Source organism: Bufo gargarizans, chromosome 11 (assembly GCF_014858855.1).
Source record: "Bufo gargarizans isolate SCDJY-AF-19 chromosome 11, ASM1485885v1, whole genome shotgun sequence".
NCBI classification, from domain to species: Eukaryota; Metazoa; Chordata; class Amphibia; order Anura; family Bufonidae; genus Bufo; species Bufo gargarizans.
Window position 1 is genome coordinate 54,962,889 of NC_058090.1, and position 25,037 is coordinate 54,987,925.

At 46.6% G+C, this 25,037-nt stretch overlaps 1 protein-coding gene across 1 annotated transcript in view; it reads left to right on the forward strand.

Moving 5' to 3' along the window:
* The first annotated feature begins 537 nt into the window (after window positions 1-537).
* Window positions 538-25,037, forward strand: part of RASGRP1 (RAS guanyl releasing protein 1) — a 215,855-nt gene continuing 191,355 nt past the window's right edge. Inside the window, exon 1 of the mRNA XM_044271594.1 lies at window positions 538-633. The gene's annotated coding sequence lies outside the window, so the exon portion shown is untranslated. The remainder of the gene's footprint in view (window positions 634-25,037) is intronic.

Genomic DNA, 25,037 nt, shown 5'->3' on the forward strand with positions numbered 1-25,037 from the left:
ACACTTCTTCATATGTAAATATAAGAGTAAGTAAGTTATCAGGTGGTCAGGCTTATTCTTAGCTTAGAGGAACCTAATGCGAGTATCTACTCGGAAGTCTTTCTAGATGTAAATATCTTGACCCCAACTGAAGCATAGATTGATTTTAATATTACATATTATCACTTCCTACTGGACTATTAAAAGCATTCTACATTTTGTAGAGAGATTTTTTGGAGAGAGATCTGAATGTGTAGGAGTATTTCCAAAAATAAGAAATTCATTGACCGGGATACCAGTTTGTGTTAATAACTGTTTGTTCAGGTCTGTTGACTGTGCAGAACTAATCATGCAAAGATGGACTTTTGAAGGGAATGTTTCACAGAATGTTTTTTCAGTTAGTTCACGTGCAAAAAAAGAAAATAATCCAGAGGCACTCACCAATCAACGTTTTCATTTGCTTTATTAACTTTATTAACCACAGGTCAGGAGCAGACACGATACAGTGCAACCAAACAAACAGTAAGCGGCGACAGAAAGTGCTTCCTCTGGCCACAGCGCAAAACGACCGTCGCCGCTTACTGTTTGTTTGGTTGCACTGTATCGTGTCAGCTCCTGACCCGTGGTTAATAAAGCAAATGAAAACGTCGGTTGGTGAGTGCCGCTGGATTATTTTCTTTTTTTGCATGTGAATTATCAATGTCTGACACCAGCTGAGCACCGCCTGACCAGGGGATACGCTGAACAGTGTCTGCAGCTGTACTTGCAGGAGGAAGCGGGGTAATGTGCAGTGCCATCGGATCTGTTGTCTAACTCCATAGATTTTTCTGTTAGTTAAAGGGGTGCTGTGAGGATAGGTCATCAATATAAAACCTCTGTACAACCCCTTTAACCCCTTAACGCTCAGCGCCGGCGGGGGGAGGGGGTGTTCACAGCACCATGCCTGTTCTTACCGGCAGGCCATGCCGGGTAAGAGCAGCATGCTGCACCGCCCCCCTGCAGCACCGGTCACCTCCGATGTGATGCAGAGGACACCAGTGTTTTGGGTCGCCTGCTAGCGCTGCTATTGGCTGGAACAACGCTCCAGCCAATGGCAGCGCTGTAGCTGCACAGGAAGAGGCAGAACTTCTCTGCATGCAGCCATTCTAGCTAGTGACTGCATGCAGAGAGGTTCTGTGCTGCTTGTTGGCTTGCTGGGACTTGTGGTGCACACCACACCGATTTAACCCCTTTTCCTGCTGAAAAGAAGAACATCTGGAATAGCTGCACAGATTTTTTTATTTTTATTTGCAGCTGTTCCAGATCCCTAAACCACACCCGTCCCTGTCCCTTCGCAACCCCCCCTCCCCTCCATCCTTGTTTTACGGACGCCATTTGGTCTGTGCACTTTTTTTTGGTCTTTTTATTTTTTTGTTGCCTTTTTCCAGCTCTGCACCTCTTTTTCTGCATGCGAGCTGTGACCGCTAAGTGCTGCTCATTGTGTACCTGCCTGATCAGCACCTGGGATTATTTGTGCAGATTTTTTGGCAATATTCTTTTTTTGTTAAAATAGAAGACAAAAGTAGTTAGGGCTTTATATATATATATATATATATATATATATATATATATACACACACACACACACACACCAACAAATACAGCACCAGCACAGTCAGACAGTGTGCACTGGGTGCAATTCCTCACAGAGGTCGGCTTCTCCTCCACAATATGTACTCTCCAAATAACGAGGCAGCACTTCCAGCTTTCGGTGACAGGGTGAAGACCCCAAAACTTTATTCCCAGCAACGTTTCGGCCTACTCAATGAGGCCTTTGTCAAGATATATATATATATATATAGATATATATATATATATATATATATAGATAGATAGATAGAAGTAACATTTTTAGCCAGTGTTCACTGCAGTGAACTTTTATACTACAGTTTTTGCACTCACACACGATCTGTGTGCGTGCGTGCGTGCTGCAGAGCACCGATCAGTAGTGTGCGCAGTAGCATCTGCAAATTTTTTTTTTTTTTTTTTTTTTTTTTTTGTGTGAAAATAGACCTGCAGATTGTGGTAGTTAGTTAGATATATATGTAAATTTTATTTCAAATTTATTACAAGCCCCTTCACGTGTGAAAACACTGTGAATCACACCCTAATAAAATAAAAAATGGCCCGTCCATCCCAATGTGTATACTCCGCTGAAGAGGCATACGCCATGCTTGCCTCCGATACTGAGTCTGCCAGTGAGGGAGAAGATGATGCCACTTTTCTCTATTCCTCTACCCCCTCATTATCATCATCATTTTTCGCTGATGAGGGACCCTCTAGAAGGCGCCCCAGGGTAGCAGAGGAGGGGTAGCCCTCCAGAGTGAACCTTTATGGACCCCACCTCCTGACAATTATCAGCCCCAAAATCCTAGAGTTTGTGGGAAACTCTGGAATCCAAATTGACTGCACGGGCTTCACAGAAATTGATTTTTTCAAAATCTTTTTCTCAGAAGATTTTATAAATTTGATGGTGACCCAAACAAATTTATATTCCCAGCTATTTATTTCACAGAACCCTACTTTGCCATAGGTTGGACCCCAGTAAGTGCAGCAGAGATGACATTTTGTGGACTCGTGCTGCATATGGGCATTGTAAAAAAAACAAAAAACAACTATTAGAGAATATTGGAGTTCGGACATTTTCTACCAGACTACAATTTACAGTCAGACCATGACCCGGAAGCGATTTGATTCAATTCGGAAATTCCTATACTACAATGACAATGCACAGTGCCCACCCCAAAACGACCCAACATTTGACCATCTGTTCAAAGTTAGGCCTGTCATTGACCACTTCAGCACCAAGTTTGCTGAGGTGTACAACCCCGATAAAAATGTATGTGTAGATGAGTCCCTATTACTGTTCAAAGGGAGGATTAGATTCCGCCAGTACCTGCCTAGCAAACGGGCAAGGTATGGCATAAAAATATACAAACTTTGTGAGAGTAGCTCCTGGTACACCCACAAATTCAGCGTTTATGAAGGGAGAGATTCCCGGATAGAACCCCAAAATGCCCCCCATCATAGGAGTTAGTGGAAAGATTGTGTGGGAGTTACTGCACCCACTGCTGGATAAGGGTTACCACCTCTATGTAACCAGCATACTCCTATTCAGGTCCCTAACTGCCAGAGTTACTGTGGCTTGCTAGATCCCTGGTAGGGCAACCACTGAGAATGGGTGAAAGTAGGGCTCTCCTCCATGAAAACATGCTGGTGGTTAAGTACAAGGACAAGAGGGACGTCCTTGTACTGACAAACATTTACACTACCCCTGCCGCTGTAAGAGGTACCACAACCACTACCCCCAAACCAGTTTGCATCATGGACTACAACCTGCACATGGGAGGGGTGGATCTTGCAGATCAACTTATGTAGCCCTACAGTGCCACACGAAAAACAAAAGTATGGTACAAAAAGCTGGCCGCACACATTGTACAGCTGCCAATGTGCATGCTATTTCATTCTGCAGGCCACAGAGGAACTTTCCTTCAGTTCCACGAGGTGGTAATCAAGGCCCTAATTTTTCAAACCCAGGCCAGGGAGGGTCCCAGTTTCAGGAAGTTAAAGTGCCTATGTTGTACCAGGGCAATAAGAGATAAAAAAGGAATGAGGGTTAATCTGATCCTTTGGAAGGGGTTCTTCCCAAAGAGAAAAGAAAAACTAGAGGCGCCAATGGTGCTGGGAGGCAAAGAGAAGAAAGTGGATGTGTTGAAGTAAGCCGGTATAGTGAGAGGGTGGTACACTGTCAGTAAAAGTTTAAGAGGGAGGCTGCTGTAAAATCAATCAACAGGGGCAGATGCCCATGTGTATTCTAATTTTGCTGGAGGGAAAGAATGAGAACAGGGGATCTGGACAACAAAAAAAAAAAAAAAACTAGTGGCCGTGACAATCCCCCAAAAAAAGAAAGAAGAAAAAGAAGAGACCAAAGCACCAACCTTAAATGTGTGCCAAGGAATTATGTTAAGTTACTCAAATGGGTAGAGTTTCTCCTACTACCACAATCAATTAGGAGTCACCACATAGTGGATTACAGATTAATTGTGCGCAATTATGTAAACCATGAAACATAAAACATATAGGCTTGAAGCGTCTAATAAATCTATAGAGAACAAACTATAGATAAAAAATATAAAAAACAGCATGCTAAAAACATATTAAGATATCAGAGTATTTACTCACTTCACTGACACCCAAACAAACCAATCCCCCCTAGCCAGAATCACCTGTAGAGTCGCAGATATTGATGGCAGACAGTCATACAGGGGCTTCTTAGCAATATCTTTATTCGAGATTCTGCTCAACGCGTTTCAGGGTTATCCCCTGTGTGAGGTTTGAGGTAGTCATTGTGTGTTGTCCGAGACACAAAATTGTCTCTTCAAGAGTAAGTGATGCTATTCAAGCTTTAGCAACGTTTTACTGGTGAAACTATACCGATAGTCTGAAGAAAACAATCAGCACAGCAAAGGAGTCAGTGAAAGATCCTCAGGAGAACAGCTTGGAAGATGGTTCCAAAAAATATAAACCCAGCAGAAATGGCCGGACAAAAAACGTTTTCAAGGCATCAGAGTGGAGCCAAACAACAGAGGTACTATAGCTAAAATACTCAAAATGTTCTCTTCTTTTTCTTCTTTCTTTTTTTGGGGGATTGTCGCAACCCCTATTTTTTTATTTTTTTTACACTCAGTAGGTTGCCCACATCCCCCGTTCTCATCTTTGTACCAGGGCAACATTTTCCAGGTCAAGTCCCCCAGACAGCAAGTAAGGGAAGGACCCAAAAAAGATGCAGGGTGTGTTCCAAAAGGGGGATAAGGAAAGACGCCATTTACCACTGTGAAACCTGCCCTGAAAAACCTGGCCTGTGCATGCAGGATTGTTTCATAATCTACCACACATCCATGGAGTATTCATTTAATTTCATCCTTTATGCTCCCTGTAATATTTCCACTTTATATCTCTGATTTAGTCCACCTCGCTTGCATATCCACTTTCCAACAACCACTACATATTTTTTTCTGTGAGACAACCGTGCCCTTTCCACCCCTTAAAATGTTCGTACGAGTGTGCACTTTCCAAAAAGAGGTCACTTCTAGTTTTTATTTTTATTTCTGGGGACCTCAGGAATTTTTTAAATGCGACATGGCACCTAAAATCCATGTCTGTTTATTCAGGCCTACAAAAACCATATTTTGCTCATACAGCAGGCTACAAGCACATATGGGGTGTTTGCAAAAAGGGGAGAAAATGGGGAACATATACTTGGGTGCATTTTTTCCTTTAACCCCTTGTGAAAGTGAAAAATTGGGGTCTGCTAGTAATTTTCCATTTTTACAAATGTGTGCTTTGAAATCCTTTCTCTAGTATTTCTGCCTTCTGTGAGACACCTGTTTGCTGAAAAGTACCCTTTCTACCACTTAAAATGTTTGTACGGGGGTGCTCTTTCTGAAATAGGGTCACTTGTTGGGGTTTTTCATTTCTGGGGAACTCAGGAATTGTATTTAATGCAACATGGCACCTAAAATCCATGTCTGCCAATTCAGGCCTGTCAGCAAAATTCATATATTGCCGTTTGCCTGCTGCGCGCCCATACAGCAGGCTACAAGCACATATGGGGTGTTTCCTGAATGGAAAGAAAATGTGGAACAACCTGGGGTGCATTTTCTCCTTTAACCCCTTGTGAATAAAAATTGGGGTCTGCTAGAACCAGTAATTATTTATTTTCCACAAATATGTGGTTTGAAATGCTTCCCCAAGTAATTCTGTCTTTTGTGAGACACCTGTTTGCTGAAAAAGTACTGTTTCTACCACTTAAAATGTTCGTACGGGGGTGCTCTTTCAGAAATGGGGTCACTTGTTGTTTTTTTTTATTTCTGGGGACCTCAGGAATTTATTTAATGCAACATGGCACCTAAAATACATGTCTGCCAATTCAGGTCAGCAAAATCCATATTAAGCTGTTTGACTCTAGAGCCCTGCCATGCGCCCATACATCATTTTTTGAGCACATATAGGGTGTAAGCGTATTAAGGGGGAAAAGGGGAGCAAAATGTGGCGTGCATTTTCTCCTGTTACTCCTTGCGAAAGTAAAAAATGTGGATGTAAAGCAACTTTTTGGGGAATTTTTTATTTTATTTTTTATTTTCACAGCCAAGCGTTTCCTAATTCTTTGAAACGCCTGATGGGTCAAAGTGCTCACTACACACATTCAAATATTCCTTGAGGGGTGTAGTTCCCGGAATGGGGTCACTTTTTGGGGGTTTTCACTGTAGGGCCACCTCAGGGTGTTTTTACATGCAACATAGCTCCCAATTACAATTCCAGCTAAATCCTCTCTCCTAACACCATGTGATGCTCCTTCCACTCTGAAGCCTGCTGTGCGCCCATACATCATTTTTGAGCACATATGGGGAGTTGGCGTATTCAGGGGGAAATGGGGAAAAAATATGGGGTGCATTTTGTCCTGTTACCCCCTGTGAAAGTAAAAATGTGGGTGTAAAGCAACTTTTTCAGGAAAAATTTTTAATTTTTTCAGCCAAGCTTTTCCTAATTGTGTGAAACGCCCGATGGGTCAAAGTGCTCACTACACCTTGAAATATTCCTTGAGGGGTGTAGTCTCCGGAATGGGATTACTTTTTGGGGGTTTACATTCTAGGGGAACCTCACGGTGTGTTCAATTGCAAGATGGCGCCTGTCAATTATTCCGGTGAAATCTGCCTTCCAGAAGCCACTTGGTGCTCCTTTCCTTCTGACCCCTGTGGTATGCCCATATAGCGGTATACAAGCACATATAGGGTATTGCTGTAATCAGGAGAAAATGGGCAATAAACTAGGGGGTATATTTTCTCCAGTTCCCCCTTGTGAAAGTGAAAAATTTGGGCCTAAAGTTAATTTTTCTAGAAAAAGTTAAAATTTTTCATTTTCACAGCCCATTCCATGAATCACTGTTGAGGACAAAGTTCTCACTACACATCTTGAAATATTCCTTGAGGAGTGTAGTTTCTAGAATTGGGGTCACTTTTTTGGGGTTTCTACTCTAGGGGTACCTTAGGGTGTCTTTATATGCGACATAGCTCCCAAAAGCCAATCCTCCAAAATCTGTCCTCCAAAAGCCCTATGGCCCAACTTCCCTTTTGAACCCTGCCATGCACCTATACATCATTTTTTGAGCACATATGGGGTGTTGGTGTATTTGGGGGGGAAATGGGTAACAAAATGTGGGGTGCCTTTTGTCCTGTTACCCCCTATGAAAGTAAAAATGTGGGTGTAAAGCAAATTTTTCTGGAAAAAAATTAAATTTTTCATTTTCACAGCTAATCGTTTCCTAATTCTGTGAAATGCCTGATGGGTCAAAGTGCTCACTACACCCTTTAAATATTCCTTAAGGGGTGTAGTTTCTGGAATGGGGTGACTATTTGGGCGTTTCTACTGTAGGGCCACCTGAGGGTGTCTTAATATGCGACATAGCTCCTAATTACCATTCCAGCTAAATCCGCTCTCCAAAAGCCATATGGTGCTCCTTCCACTCTGAAGCATGCTGTGCGCCCATGCATCAGTTTTTGAGCACACATGGGGTGTTTCTGTAAGCTCCAGGGTAATAGATTTAAAGTTTTTTTTTTCTGTTAACCCATCAAGGGTTGCAGAAAAAATAGATAAAAATGTAAAATCTGCAAAAAAAAAGTGAACATTTTATTCCCATTTTCACTTAATTCTTGTGGGGCACCTAAAGGGTTAACACAGTTTGTAAAAATCTGTTTTAAATAGCTTGAGGGGTGTAGTTTCTAAAATGGGGTGATTTATGGGTGGTTTCTAATATGTAAGCCCCAGAAAGTGACTTCATAACTGAACTGGTCCTAAAAAAATTGGGGTTTGGAAATGTTCTTAAAAATTTTAGATTTTCTTCTAAACATCTAAGCATTCTAACGTCCCCAAAAAATAAAATGTAATTTTCAAAATGATCCAAACTTGAAATAGACATATGGGGAATGTAAAGTAATAACTATTTTTGGAGGTATTACTATCTATTAGAAAAGTAGAGAAATAAAAATATGGAAATTTGCAAATTTTTCTAATTTTTTCGTAAATTTTGTATTTTTGAAATAAATAAAAATGGATTTTTTTTACTCAATTTTACCACGGTCATGAAGTACAATATGTGATAAGAAAACAATCTCAGAATGGCCTGGATAAGTTAAAGCGTTTTAATGTTGTTACCACATAAAGTCACACATGTCAGATTTGCTAAAAATGGCCTGGGCAGAAAGGTGAAAAATGTCCCGGTCCGGAAAGAGATAAAGGCTTTTTTCGGTTTATAGTTATGCCACGTTGTGTGTTGGAGCTAATGAAAGACTAGCGTGCTCTCTGCTGCTCCATCCATCTCCAGCTTGTTTACTTCTGTCTGGGGTATGGACATGGCCATATGCGCCACTGCAGCCACATGACACTTGGGGACACGTCGCTGCTGAAGCTAGGCGTTGTCTGCAGCAGTGCACATGGCCATTTCCATACCTCAATGAGAAGTAAACAAGCCAGGTACTGGAAGATGCCCAAAAGGGAGCCAGGGGGCAGGGTCGGTGCATTGGGACGAGGAGAGTGTTTTTATTTATTTTATGCACTTATATTGCGCTATTATATTCCGAAGCGCTTTACAGACATTAGCATCACGCTGTCCCCAATGGGGCTCACAATCTAAGGTCCCTATCAGTATGTCTTTGGAGTGTGGAAGGAAACCGGAGTACCTGGAGGAAACCTACACAAACACAGGGAGAACATGTTGTTCATGGTTGGATTCAAACCTAGGACCCCGGCGCTGCAAGGCACCAATGGTAACCACTGAGTCACCTGCTGTCCTAGTATGAATCTTTTATTAGGTCATACATGACAAATAAAAACAACAGAAAACCCTGAAAACTCCTTTCAGGGAATACTTAATCAAAACAACATATCTAAATAAGGTATTTACTATATATTTTAAGTATTTAAACATTTTTATGTGACTACCCATGAGAAAAATCATGAAATATTCCAGCGTTCACACTGGAACACACAACAAGCTGATATTGCCTGTTTTCTACAGTTAGTTTTTCAGCTTTTCTGTGTAGTCTGGTAGGGTTACCAGAGTCATCTCATTATTATTAAAGGGCGGGTGATTTATTGACAGATGACAGCTCTTTTGTACTTCTGGAGGCCTAGATAATGCAGGATAGCATTACTATAGACACATATATTACTGTGGGGCACATTTACTATAGTGTTTTAGCCTGTTTTAAGTCTAAAAATTCAGTTTTAGACACTTAGGGGGTAATTTATTGACCGACATTTTAGGGTACTTTCACACTAGCGTTTTTGTTTTCCGGTATTGAGTTCATCACAGGAGCTCAATACCGGAAAAAAACTGATCAGTTTTATCCTAATGCATTCTGTATGGAGATAATTCCATTCAGGATGCATCACTTCAGTTCCTCTTATGTTTTTTTGACGGAGAAAATACCGCAGCATGCTGCAGTTTTCTCTCAGGCCAAAAATACTGAACACTTGCCGGAATACCGGATCCGGCATTAATTTTTATTGAAGTGTATTAGTACCAGATCCGACATTAAGTGTTCCGGCAAAACGGATCTGGCTTTCCGGTCTCAGCATGCGCAGACCTTTAAAAATGCCAAAAAAATTAATACCGGATCTGTTTATCCGGATGACACCCCGGAAAGACGGAGTCAGTATTTCAATGCATTTTTCAGACAGAGCCGCATCCGGATCAGTCTGACAAATGCCATCAGTTTGCGTCCTGGAATCATCTGCCGCAAGTGTGAAAGTACCCTTAGCCGCCGGTCTTAATAAAGCCCCATGTAGTGTCTCACTAGGTAAAGGTGGGCACTACACAGGTTAATGTGTTTCATTGCATTGAATGACATGTGCATGTTTTTCCCTGTGTTATTTGGGTGTCAGGCCTGTCAGGGTGTAGTTTAGCCTCCCAGGCGTTAGGGGGAACTAGAGAGCCCTAGATACATATAGGAAGGCCCAGACAGGAAGGAGTTAGTTCATTCCAGGGGACTAGAGGAGTTACTTCGTCCACCTGAAGCTCCTGAGGCTAGGATTAGCTCAGTAGAGACACCCCAGTCGCAGGACAGAACCTCCTGGGAGAAAGCCCACAGTCATCCACCAAACAAGTAAGAAAATCTCAGGGAAAGATAAGTAACCCTGATGGGCAGATGCCTTAAAAAATAAAGCAAGAATCTAATACCTGAGGAAGATATAATTACCAAGGATTTAAGCCACCATTTAAGCATTCGGGCCTTGGGATAGAAAGCCAGACAGGAGTTCTAGAAAGAACAGTGTACGCAATTTCTGAGGAAAGGTACAACCTGATTCTGAGTGCATTGTGAATTTACCCTCTGCGTATCTTGCATAATTAATACCTGCCATTTTGTGGAGAAAGCCTACTTGTGAAACTGTGATTTAAAGACTGTGTTACCACCTGCTGTACAAAGTTGGACTGTTCAGTAAAGTAACGTTTGGTTCACTATTCTACCTGTGTACCTCCATCATTCCAACTACCAACCGGTGTGCCACCGTCAAAGGCACTGGCGTCACGAATCCTAACAGGGACCTTGCCCCAGGCACTCAAAATACCCTGTAACATCCAGGGCACCTCACCCACCATCAGGCCTGGTCCCTATATACAGAGTGTGCCCCAGAGGAACCGTGTCTACCTCTCCTTCACTGCCACGCGCCTGCCCAGGGTTCTCCAATACAGTGAGTAACCCTCGATTGCCCATAACCGTGACTTCGCTATACCCTGCAGGTCTGGCGTGTTGCATAAATTGGAGTCATGAACAGGATACGAACATTCCTGCGCCATTGCGGATACAAAAACTGTGTGCTGTAAATTGCCTTAAAGTGACAAGCCCTAATTGTTTTATTGCAAATTGCTGGGCCAAAGTGAACTGTGTTAATTGCGGTGTGAAGATTTTGTTATCTGGACTGTTTGCTGCCGATTTAAGTCACCGCTTGCTGTCAGTGAATAGACAGCCATATTGCTCACTTAACCTGATCGGATTACAAGTGCGCCTCGTGGAGCTGTTTGGCGCGAAAAAGAGGACTTTGGCGCGAAAAGAATCAGGCGGTGCCGTACTATTTCGGGGCCCCCTGGTTCCCACGTTATTCAGGGGAAGCCCACAAGTTAAAAGACTTCAGGGAACAGATACTGGCCTTGTTCCGGCTTTATCCCATAAATGCTGAGCAGCAAATGGAGATCCTCTTAGCTCAGTTAGAAGGGGCCGCCCGCAGGGAAGTAATGTCATGGCCCCGTTCTGAGAAAAATAGCCTGGAACAGATCTTTGAACGTTTGGGCACCACATTTGAAGCCAGAACGGTGTCAGAAATTAAAATGCGTTTCTTCAGCAGAAAGCAGCAGCCTGGAGAGTCGCTCCGTGATTTTGCCCTGTCCTTACAGGAGACGCTGAGAGCTGTAGTCCAAGTGGATCCTAAAGAAGCTGAGGACCAGGACCGGACTCTTAGAGAGCAATTCATTGCAGGCATAAGTACTGAACATTTAAAGGGCCAGCAACGGATGTTGTCAGCTCAACACCCTCACTGTACATTCTTGGATTTTAAAGAATTGGCCATCAGCATACTAGGCCAGAACCCTGCTCCAGGGCCAGCAACCTTCCCTGAAACCCAGGCTTGTCAGCCAAAGACTGTTAATGTGGGGTCTGCAGGAGTCGGTCAAGCCACCCAAGCTCCAGTCACGGATGTAGTGGCAGCACTAATGGAGCAAGTGAACTATCTTACTCTAAGTCTAGAGAAGGTGTGCAAAAAGATAGAGGAGTGGGAGAGACCATTGTTACTAGAAGATGAAGGTCCTTTTCCTCCAAGGCTCCCACCTGCATATGGAGATGTATATCCAAAAGAGCCTGATGGGCGACCGAAGTACCGGCCCAGAAGTAGAAAACAGCCTGTCTGCCATCACTGCAAGAAATATGGACATACTGAATCAATGTGCTGGCAGTTAAACGGGTAACCCCTGAGGCAGAGGACCGCCCCTCGGGAGGTAGAACAGTAGGTCCAAAGGATCCAAACTGGATGCCTAAGTATGTAGGATCCTGTCCGAAAATTAATATATGTATCAACGGGATACCCTTTGAAGCCCTGTTGGACACTGGGTCACAGGTCACCACCATTCAACGGCCTGCTTTCAACAAGTTCTGGGATCCAAGTCTCCTCACCCAGCCACCAGAGTCCTGGCTAGATATCATCGCTAGCAACGGTAAGCCAGTGAAAGTGCATGGGTATTGGGAACCTACTCTTCAGGTGGGAGAAGCCACCCTGCCACAGCAAGGCGTGATTGTGGTACAAGCCGGAGGTAAAGGAGGACACCCTGTGATCTTAGGGACTAATGTTCTTAAAAATTGTTACTCCGAAGTGCTTGAAGCATTGAATCAGACCATATCGTCCGCCTCACCTGCTTCCAGAAGAGTTATCCAGAAAACTATTAGCGTGCTGTGCGCTCAACAAAGGTTCGCCAACAAGAAAGGAGAAATTTGCACTGTCCGGATCCGGGATAACCGGCCGGTGATTTTACCTCCAAATTCCCAGATCATCCTGTGGTGCCGTGCTGTATTAGGGATCCAGGGTCAGGACTATCAAGCCCTAGTGGAACCTATTCCTATTAAGGATCATCCTTTCGTACGGACAGCCAAGAGCCTGGTGACCGTGTCTCAAGGTAAAGTGCCTGTTCGTTTAATCAACTTTGGTGATCATCCCGTTACTCTCTTTAAACACTGCCCCGTTGCTCAGCTCTTCCAGGTGTCTTTCCAGGATGTGATCCGTCTGCCTGCCGCGGAGGCGTTCCAGACCGCGCAGAACAGCAGCACCCCAACGGCATCCTGGTGGGAAGAACTACATGTGGGGAACGAATCCACCCCAAAGGAGCAAATAGAGGGAGTCCTGAAGCTGGTGAAGGAACACCACCAGGCTTTCAGCAAACACTCCAAAGACTATGGAGAGGTCAGTGTGATCAAACACACCATACCCACTGGCTCTCACCCTCCTATTAAGGAGAGGCACAGACCCATACCACCTACTACCTATCAGTCTGTGAAAGAGATGATACAAGAGATGAAAGACTCTAATATAATCCGGGACAGTCATAGTCCCTGGGCTGCGCCCCTAGTACTCGTTCGAAAAAAAGATGGCAGCATAAGGTTCTGCGTGGATTACAGGAAAATTAATCAAATCACCCACAAGGATGCTTATCTATTGCCACGCATTGAAGAGTCCCTGACTGCCTTGGGGTCATCAGCCTATTTCTCCACCTTGGACTTAACCAGTGGGTACTGGCAGGTACCCATGGCCCCAGAAGATCGAGAAAAGACTGCTTTCACTACACCTATGGGCCTGTTTGAATTCAATTATATGCCATTTGGACTGTGTAATGCTCCAGGAACGTTCCAGAGGCTGATGGAACGTTGTTTAGGCCATAGGAATTTTGAGACGGTGCTATTATACCTGGATGACGTCATTATATACTCCAAGACGTATAAGGGCCATCTAAAGCACCTGGGTGAGGTGTTTCAAGTTCTTACTAAATATGGCCTCAAAATCAAGCCATCCAAGTGCCACCTGCTGAAACCAGCCGTCAAATATCTCGGGCACATTGTCAGTGCCGAAGGAGTACAGCCTGATCCTGACAAACTTGCTGCTGTCCGTAACTGGCCTACTCCTACGACCGTGAAAGAGGTGAGAAGCTTTCTCAGTTTTGCAGGGTATTATAGGCGATTCATCCCGCATTTCGCACTAATTGCGGATCCCATCCAGGAACTCTTGAGGGGGCATCCAAAAAAGAGCCCAAAGACTCCTATTCCTGTTGAGTGGAATGAAGAGCGGGAAATTGCCTTCCAACTCCTAAAGAAGAAGTTGACTGAACCCCTTGTTCTGGGTTACCCAGATTATCAGAAGCCATTCCACCTCTACACAGATGCCAGTAAAAGAGGCCTGGGGGCCGTGTTGGCTCAAGTGCAAGATAACAAAGAAAGGGTAATTGCCTACGCCAGCAGATCCCTGAAGGGAGCTGAGAAGAACTGACCAGAATTACAGTTCTTTCAAGCTGGAGTTTCTTGCCTTAGTGTGGGCTGTGACCGAAAAGTTCATGGACTATCTCGCTGCCACACAGTTTGTTGCCTTCACGGATAATAATCCCCTGGCGCATCTGAATACAGCCAAATTAGGGGCACTGGAGCAAAGATGGGCCTCCCGCCTGGCCAACTATGATTTTACTGTGAAGTACCGGGCAGGCCGCTCCAATGATAACGCTGATGCTCTGTCACGACTCCCCACTACAGAAGCCCCAGATGAACCGAAAGATGCCTGGGAAGAGGTGGAGATGCCAGCGTTCTATAATAAATTTACCCAGCAGGATAATATACGTACTGAAGATTCCCCTGCTGCTGACCCTTCCTCATCAGATGGTCCTGAGTCCAGAGGCGATCAAGAAAGATGGATTAAGCTCCAGTCCGAAAGTAGAGTCCTCGGTGAACTGCTTGACTTCCTTACCAGTGGAAAAATCCCTGAGAGGATCCGCAGGAAGAGTGCAGACCCAGAGCTAGTGAGACTGTGGAGACATCGCCATCAACTATTCCTTCAAAAGGGCCTGTTGCTCAGAAGGAGTCTGGATCCAGTGTCCTATGATAGAGTGTATCAAATTCTCCTGCCACGTCGGGATGCCAGCCTGGTGCTGGATATGTACCACAAGCAGTCCGGACACTTCGGTGTGCAAAAGACTGAGGCCACCATTCGCAGAAGATTCTATTGGATCGGGATGAGAGAAGATATTGAGAAATGGTGCAGAGAATGCACTGCCTGTGCTGTGGGGTGGACTGAACGCCATGACCAGAGGGCGCCTCTCCATCCTATTGTAAGTAAGGCTCCTTTAGAACTTGTTGCCATTGATTATGTAAAGTTAGAGCCGAGTCGCTCAGGGTATACATATGCCATGACTATAATTGATCACTTCACCAAGTTTGTCGTAGCAGTGCCTGTGAAAGACCTGACAGCCAAGACCACAGCGGAGGCGTTCTGGAAGCATTTCCTGCTGCCCTACGGCTGCCCAGAAAGGATCCTCACCGATCAAGGGTCTGCGTTTGAGTCACAGCTGTTTCATGAGATGTGCCTGCTACACAACTGCCAGAAAGTCCGGACCACCGCTTATCATCCGCAAGGTAACGGACTCTGTGAGAAAATGAATAAGACTCTCATTGAAATGCTGAGAGCAGTACCCCCTGAGACGAGGGGAGATTGGCCTACTCTGTTGCCGCAGCTTATGTACACTTACAACAACACCATCCATTGTTCCACCGGTTACACCCCGTTCTATTTGATGTTCGGCCGACAAGGGAGATTGCCTGTGGATCACTCCCTAGGGGTACAGGTGCCGGATGAGATCAACCCACTGCCCAAGACTGATTGGGTAGTGGAGCACCAAAGGCGTCTTCTTAATGCTAAGGAGATTGTCCAGGAACGGATGGAGATTGTTCGAGAAAGGCAGCAGAAGGACTATGATCAGACTGCCCATGCGGGACCCCTGGCTCTGGGAGACAAGGTATGGTTGAAAAACAACCACCGGACCAGCAAGTTGGACAGCAAATGGGAAAGGATTCCCTATATCATCACTGCCATCCCCAATGCTGCAGCCCACATCTATCAAGTCTCCAGAGACGGAAAAGGTTCCCAAGTCGTCCACAGGAACCGCCTCAAGCCTTGTATGGAAGGAGAACCAGCGGCAGAGGAGATGGAACCTGAGCCTTCTGAAGAGGAGTTGCCGGCTCCACCTATGGACCCTATGCAGGCTGTGGAGAACCTGATCCATGATAAAGAGCCGCTCCACTGGGCCCTCACTCCCTGGCTGAATTTACTGGTTCCTGCTCCTGTTCCTGTTAGCCCTCAGCCTCAGGACACCGTACCCCAGAGAGCTCCTGAAGAAGCTCCAGAGGCGATGGGCTCCTCTGACATTCCTGAAGCCAGGCAGGAAGAATCCCTGCCAGTAAGAAGGTCTACCCGTTCTACCAGGGGGCATCCACCTGTGAGGTTTGGGGACTACATTATGGGCCCAGGTAGCCCCTCACGGGAAACCCCTGTTTAACTTTTGCAAGCCTGGGTATGGACTCATGTGATCCTTTGAGCCTCCAAGGACTTATGGTTATTTACATTTCTTCTACTGTTCTATTATGGACTATCCTGATATTTATTGATACGCTGTGCCAGGTCAGCGCCCCTGTTCCCTCACATTATCCTGAGAGAAGAGAACGACGCCCCTTGTCACCACTCCTTTCAGTGATCCTGTTTGCCCACTGTTATATTGTAAATGTGGTGAATACTGTATGTGCATGTTCTCATCTGTCTTTCAGGTTGCCGCTTCCAGATGGGCGGACCCTCCATGTTGCACCGAGGACGGGCAACGTCATAGCGTGGGGGTATGTAGTGTCCCACTAGGTAAAGGTGGGCACTACACAGGTTAATGTGTTTCATTGCATTGAATGACATGTGCATGTTTTTCCCTGTGTTATCTGGGTGTCAGGCCTGTCAGGGTGTAGTTTAGCCTCCCAGGCGTTAGGGGGAACTAGAGAGCCCTAGATACATATAGGAAGGCCCAGACAGGAGGGAGTTAGTTCATTCCAGGGGACTAGAAGAGTTACTTCGTCCACCTGAAGCTCCTGAGGCTAGGATTAGCTCAGTAGAGACACCCCAGTCGCAGGACAGAACCTCCTGGGAGAAAGCCCACAGTCATCCACCAAACAAGTAAGAAAATCTCAGGGAAAGATAAGTAACCCTGATGGGCAGATGCCTTAGAAAATAAAGCAAGAATCTAATACCTGAGGAAGATATAATTACCAAGGATTTAAGCCACCATTTAGGCATCCGGGCCTTGGGATAGAAAGCCAGACAGGAGTTCTAGAAAGAACAGTGTACACTATTTCTGAGGAAAGGTACAACCTGCTTCTGAGTGCATTGTGAATTTACCCTCTGCGTATCTTGCATAATTAATACCTGCCATTTTGTGGAGAAAGCCTACCTGTGAAACTGTGATTTAAAGACTGTGTTACCACCTGCTGTACAAAGTTGGACTGTTCAGTAAAGTAACGTTTGGTTCACTATTCTACCTGTGTACCTCCATCATTCCAACTACCAACCGGTGTGCCACCGTCAAAGGCACTGGCGTCACGAATCCAACAGGGACCTTGCCCCAGGCACTCAAAACACCTGTAACATCCAGGGCACCTCACCCACCATCAGGCCTGGTCCCTATATACAGAGTGTGCCCCAGAGGAACCGTGTCTACCTCTCCTTCAGTGCCACGCGCCTGCCCAGGGTTCTCCAATACAGTGAGTAACCCTCGATTGCCCATAACCGTGACTTCGCTATACCCTGCAGGTCTGGCGTGTTGCACCATAGCTGGCGGAGCATCCGCCAAAGTTAAGAGAGGAGCCGGCCTCTACATTAGCATAACCAGCGCCAGTCCTATTTTTTTTCACGGAAAACGGTTCGCGGACCCATTCAAGTCAATGGTTCTGTGAAAAAACGCGGAGGCACACAAGATTGTCATCCGCGTCCGCGCGTCCGTTTTTTTCCTATCATTTGCATGGCAAACTTGACTTAGACTTTTTTTTACTTTCGCAAAAACACAAATGCTATCGCACTCTGCAACCAGCACTCTGCCCTGCCTCTATGCTGGATGTTGAATGAGGCATTGATGTACATTTTGGCCAAAGAGTAATAAGCTACTCACCATGTCAAGGTCGCCTCCATGAGTGGTCCCTAACACTAGTTCCTACCTGTTATGAGCCATGACAGCCACACAAAGTCCAGGGAGCGCAGTTACAGCATGCACGCCAAGCACACTCTGCTTTTAACCCCGTCCGGTGCCATTACAGCTTTCATCGGATTCAGGGATGCAAGTACCAACATGCATGCTGAGCCCACTATATACTTCTCCTGGAGCCAAATGGCTACTGGTAGGTGCTATATAAGCAGACTCCGTTTTATACTGACTTTAAAACCAGCCTCCAGGGCAGACTAACTGGTCAGGTGTGCATGACTGCTTGGAGATCACCATGCCTCCAATATATACTACAAAGAAATTTTTTTGGAGGGTTCAGTCAGCACAGCCCTGTATGCAGGTGCACATTGCTATGGCATAGCAATGTGCACCTGCATACAGGGCTGTGCTGACTGAACCCTCCAAAAAAATTTCTTCGTAGTATATATTGGAGGCATGGTGATCTCCAAGCAGTCATGCACACCTGACCAGTTTTTTTTTTACTTTCCTTCATGTCTAGTGATCCTCGCAAAATAAAGGAAAACACACGGAAACGGATAACGGAACCCCATTTTGCGGAACGGAACACAACAACGGTCGTGTGCATGAGGCCTTACATTTACACAATTTTCTATGTCTAATCCAGGCATAGAAGACGATAAATGAGACGGGCGTACTGGCCCACACCACGCTTACAATTTTAGACCTGGTGTGAGCGTGGAAAAGTTGCAGATTGCTGCACAACTAACCTTTGCTCCGCCATCTGTGCCTGAAATATGCCTGATACTGGCATATTTCAGTATAATAAATGACCCCCTTATTTTATATTAGCATTTACTACTGAAGCTGCACCTGTTTTGGAGACTATTTTCTGATCTATTTATGTAGGTGCACCTTTTTTTTTTTGTGCTTAAATTTGTCCCAAAAACAAATTTCTACTCCACTCCAGGGCTGCTGTAGTTTGTTTTCTTTCTGGAAGACATGCGACTTTTCTCTGCAAAGATGCAACTTTTTTCACGTGCAAATAAAAATTAGGCCAGTCTAAGGCCCCTTGCAGATAAGCGTGTGCGGATCAGGTCCAGATGTGTTGCGAATGCGTTCAGTGAAAAATGTGCGATTTCGCAAACAAAGTCATTAAGTTTTGTCTGCGATCGCGTTCAGTTCAGTTTTTATCGTCTGGGACGAAGCATTATGGCGAAACCCGGGTCGGGCAACACAGATTGTTTTTAAACACGCTTTTATACCTGTACTTTTGTGAGTATATGAAATTATTTTTATCTGACACATTGGTACGTACTTCACCATTCTTGTGACCTCCTTCCTTTGAGACCTTTGGAAGTGGAAGTCTGGTGCTATCCTCTACAAGTGGCATTCTACCTTTTGGATCGCGGTTTGGATTAATACCTGCTGAACCGACGGCTCCAGGCTTACGTCCGCTACACCTACAGAGCTCTCCTATAGAAGCAGGGCCGGACTGGGGATAAAAACCAGCCCTGGAAAAAGTTGCACACCAGCCCCACAGCATTGCGTCATTATTTACTTGTTTATAAAAGGGGAAAGCATTCATTTTAAAACACGTGTGTAAACACGAATATGAACTTTGCCCCACAATAGCTCTTTTGTAGAACCCCATTGTTCATATTACCATTTTACTGGCTAGGGCAGCGCTAAATCCCAGCCATCAGTGCCGTTGACGTCACCGGGGTTCCTGGCAGCCCCATGGAGAGCCCCGGCACGTCACCAGATCTTCAAAAAATGCCTTTGCCCTGCGCGATTTAGCGCAGGGCAAAGGAGAGCATCGGAGCATGAACTGCTCCGATGCTCAAGTCAGAAGGCCTGCCTGGGTGAAAATGGAGGGATGTCCGGGTTCAGCTCTGAACCCGAACAACCCCTTTAATTTATACTCAGATATAGTCCTCCTGTAAGTACCTGGCCTTCCTCCTCTTCCTCACCCCCTTCCCCTTCTGTCCCCCTTGAATGTATGTCAGCAGCAGCACCAGGAGAAGGACTGGAGCTGCAGGCTGCACAGGGACAAGTGAGTGACTGGCAACCCCTTCCTGCTCTCACAGAGTTGCTGGGTTCTCCTGGAAAAGTTGTTGAAGTGCAGCTGCCTGGAGGTGGTGGGCTCCAAGCTTCTCACAGCCACTCTGTCCATCATGCATGGAGTTTCAGCTGCCTGGAAGTGACCTCCAGGCTTCTATGTAGGAAGGCACAGTAGACTGCTGGGAGCTGCCTGTGTGGAGGCTGAGCAGCCTGCTGGATGCAGAGAGCTGTGTGATCACTGTCCCCTCCTGTACAGAGAGCAGCAAGGGACTCTCCAGGAGTGGCATCGGCTGGGCAGATCCGCTTCTAGGATGTGGGCTCCATGGGCACTCTGTAACCCTCACATGCTTCTTTATACATCACAGCAAGGAGATTGGGGCAGTTGACAGCAGGGCTCTGGCTGGAGGTAGCACTTTGTGAAAGGTTGTCACACAGGTTGTCAGGGGCTGGTAGTGGAGAACATCTTGGTGTGTAACCTGGTGTCACTGTGCTGTACAAAGGACCTGCTGGGCATGGTGCCTCCACAGGGGGCAGATAATCAGATTGACTGAGGAGGGCTTGTACTTTGGAGAAGAATATGTGGCTTCATGTGACAGAGCAGAGGAATCGCACAGAAGAGTGTGTGGATGAGGATACGTCGTGTCTCCAGGAGCTCTGCCCCTGACATCTCCAAGTGACAGACACTGCTGGACACCCCTGGCACCCTGCACACAGAGCCTTCCTGTATGTATGGCTGGTGCCAACTTGTGATCAGATCTGACAGTCTGAAGCCAGGAAGCGCTGCCACCCTGTCCCCAGGTCTGCTCTGTGCATGCACCCAGAGCCCTCTGTGCCCACGCCGGTGATGCCATGTCCCGCAACCATAGTGGAGGTGATGTGGGAGGCTCTGGGCTCTGGATAAAAAGCAGCTCTGGAGGTAAAGGCAGGGGCAGGGACCGTTACTACGGCACGAAAGATGTGGAGTCGGGGCAACAGGGTGCTGTTGAACTCCAGTAGAGGGGATGGGCTGCTTCTCCTGGGCACCGGTGACACTGGCAGGGGCAGCGGTGTGGGACCAGGAGGGGGCTTGCAGGAGAGCCGCCGTGGGAAGCAGGGAGCTCGCATGAGCTTATTGGGGAAGCCGCTGTCGTACAACAGCAGCCAGAGCTGCCGGAGGAACGTGAAGTACCGGAGGCTGCATAACTACCTGTGCAACGTGCTGGAGAGACCCCGGGGCTGGGCATTTGTCTACCACGTCTTTGTGAGTACCGGACACCGTGCTGCTGTGTATAATGCACCGCCACTCGCCACATGTGGGCATGGCCCTGACATCAAATACATATCAGGGAAAGCTATACTGTGCATTTATAATGTGTGCAGGGTGCCTGGGGGGTCCAGCAGGGTCTGTCACTTGGAGATGTCAGGGGCAGAGCTCCTGGAGACACGACGTATCCTCATCCACACACTCTTCTGTGCGATTCCTCTGCTCTGTCACATGAAGCCACATATTCTTCTCCAAAGTACAAGCCCTCCTCAGTCAATCTGATTCCCTGCCCTCTGTGGAGGCACCATGCCCAGCAGGTCCTTTGTACAGCACAGTGACACCAGGTTACACACCAAGATGTTCTCCACTCCCAGCCCCTGACAACCTGTGTGACAACCTTTCACAAAGTGCTACCTCCAGCCGGAGCCCTGCTGTCAACTGCCCCAATCTCCTTGCTGTGATGTATAAAGAAGCATGTGAGGGCCACAGAGTGCCCATGGAGCCCAGATCCTAGAAGCTGATTTGCCCAGCCGATGCCACTCCTGGAGATTACTGTAAACTGGAGACTGTATGTAAACTAATAGTATACACTACATAACCCTGGCAGCCTGCATAGTCACATGTGGGCACAGCCCTGGCATCCAATACATATCACAGAGAGCTGTACTGTGCATTATAAGCTATACTGCACAGTATAGCTCTCTGTGATATACCATATTTTTCGCCGTATAAGACGCACCTAGGTTTTTGAGGAGGAAAATAAGAAAAAAAATATTTTGAACCAAAAGGTGTGCTTTTGGTGGGTTTTGAACTAATTGTGGTCTGTGGATGGCACTATTACTGGGGATCTGTGGCTGACGGACACTGTTATGGGGGGATCTGTGGCTGACGGACACTGTTATGGGGGGATCTGTGGGTGACGCACTGTTATGGGGGGATCTGTGGGTGACGCACTGTTATGGGGGATCTGTGGGTGACGCACTGTTATGGGGATCTGTGGGTGACGCACTGTTATGGGGGATCTGTGGGTGACGCACTGTTATGGGGGATCTGTGGGTGACCTACTGTTATGGGGGATCTGTGGGTGACGCACTGTTATGGGGGATCTGTGGGTGACGCACTGTTATGGGGGATCTGTGGGTGACACTTATGGGGGATCTGTGGGTGACACTTATGGGGGATCTGTGGGTGACACTTATGGGGGTCTCTGTGTATGACAGTTATGGGGGGGGATCTGTGGATGACACATATATAGCATCTTATGCTATGTGTCATCCACAGATACCCTCCATAAGTGTCCCTGCAGTGAATGACCCTCAATACAGGGCTGGGGGCCGGCATCTGGCTTTATAATGACAGCGGGGCCCGTGCAGTGACTATTCTACTACACGGGCCCCGCTCACTGTATAATCGTATGTCTAATAGTAAATAGTTATGTGCATAATCGCATAATGAGCGGAGTACTTACAACTACAAGCGCTCGCCGAGAGGAGGGAGGAGGCAGGAGGCAGGCCGGGAGGACAAGCGCTGGCAGCGTGAGTCATATGTCATGCGCCCACGCCGCCTGCTTCATTCATAAAGTGGGCGGCGCAGGCGCGTGACGTATGACTCACACACTGCCAGCACCCGTCCTCCCAGCCTGCCTCCTCCCTCCTCTCGGCGAGCGTTTGTAGTTGTAAGTACTCTGCAAAAAATTTGCGCCAAAAATTCGCACAAAAAATCGCGCGGAAATTCGCACGAAAATTCGCAAATCGCAAAATAAGCTGCATTCGCCGTGCAGGCTGTCAGGGTTATGTAGTGTATATTAGTGTACATACAGTCTTAAAATATATAGGACTGTATGTAAATAATATACACTACATAACCCTGACAGCCTGCACAGTCACATGTAGGCACAGCCTGGCCCCTTCTTACCCCCAGTATTTGCGGCTCCTCAAGTCCTCTCAGGGCTGTTTGCATCGGTCATGACGGCGGGCGGCAGACACAGGGGTCGGGCTCTGCTTCCGGTCTGCGGCCTGGGCCCGGCATATTGAATGTGGAGGTGAGGCCACTTGCAGGAAGTCAGAGAGGGGCAGCCACACACAGGACAGCAAGCCAGGAGGATCACGGGCTGCTGCTCACAGTGACACCAGGTGGTCGGAGGGAGAAGTGCCGCTCCCACGGAGGCCGGCTGCCGGCCTGCTCAGCTCCACCCACCGGCCACCACTACAGAGCTTTCAGATTCGGCCTGCCGGCCGCCGAAAAGGTGCAGACACATCGTAAAGCGGCCCCAGGGCCGGCGGCCTACCGGGAAATTTCCCGGTATCCCGGTGGGCCAGTCCGGCCCTGTATAGGAGACACCGATGAGACCTCCATCTACGTGCTTCATCAGTGGAGTCTTGTGAGTATAATTTATTCACAAGGCGCGATAGGTGTTTGGAGCATACTACACCATAGTGTGTTTTTTTTCACTCCATTTCAGGTTTTCATGCCACTGTTGAGATTTGACGTGTGTATGTGGTCCTATTAGCTAAAGACCTTTTTTGAATACAAAAGAAAGGGAACTGACTGAAATAGAAAAATAACTTTCTCCTGCAGCGCAATCCTTTTTCTATTGCTATATTTGGTGGACTTTCACTCACATTGTCCTAGGATTTGCAGCGCTTGAGGGGGCAAATATCCTGTACAGAGACTTTATTATATTTTCCTGACTTGTTGAAGTCCTGTTCATCCATCATCCTCAGAAGTTGTGTTCCGCTTGTTGTGTTTTGTATACCCCCCATGGTTGTTTACCAGGCCTCAGCGAGACACTGGTTCCTTTACCAGGGACGGAACGGGTTGTCTCTGCCCTGTCATTACCTTTAGGGTATCTCAGGGTTACCAGGGTTTTCCAGGTTCCTGTGTATGGGCATCTCTACCATCGAGAGGTGCCCATACGGATAGGAGTTAGGGCCAGGAGCAGGGTTTTATAGGTGGTGACCCTTTTCCTTCCCTAGCGGTGCCAGTGAGGCCTAGTGTCTCTCCTCTTCCTTCTTGTTGTCTTTTGGTGTTCTCCCCTACTACATCCGAGACACATGCTCGTTTGCAAGGGGCCTAACTGAATATGAACCTGTCTAACTGAAAAACAACCACCAGAGGTCAGACTAATAAAAATACGCCTCGTCTAATTCATCAACGGCTTTGTGACTTTTAATAAATACTCGGCAAAAGGAAGCTGAATGAAATTCGGCAGTCTAATTTTACACCTAAAAGTAGGCGAGCTTGATAAATGTGCCTCTCTCTGGGGAACATTTACTAAAGTGCCGCCACCTGTTTCATTTACCAACAGTTTTTGCACCTATTTTGGAGGCATATGTGCCTCTTGTGCCTATTTTGAGTTTTGAGACAAATTCTGAAGTTTTCTAACTTTTGCGCCTAATTTGCATCCCATTTATGTAGATACGCCTTATTTGACATCAGATTTTGTCGGAAAAACATTCTAATTTCTCTGCCACCCCAGGGCTGGTGTACTTTTCTGTCTGTGTTTTGAGTGGGGAGTTGTGCCACAATTTGCCTAATTTCAAGGAGACATGTGCCAAAATTCAGCTCACTTGCGCCACATTTTCATGCACAAACTATTTAGGCTAGTTTAGTGAATTTGAATCTGTCTTAGGCTACTTTTACACTAGTAGTATGGAGCTCTGGCAGGCTATTCCGTTGGGTGAACAGCCTGTCAGATCCATCCTACCGCTAGTGAACTTGTGCCCCTGCACTGCCGCTCCGTCCCCATTGACTATAATGGGGGCGGAGTTCCGCCGGAGGCACGGCAGCGCACTGTGAGAGGCTGCCGGGATAAAACTACAACATGTCCGACATTTATTCCGGCAGCCTCTCGCCGTGCGCTGCCGTGCCTCTACCGGAACTCTGCCCCGCCCCTATTATATGGGGACGGAGCGGCAGTCCGGGGGC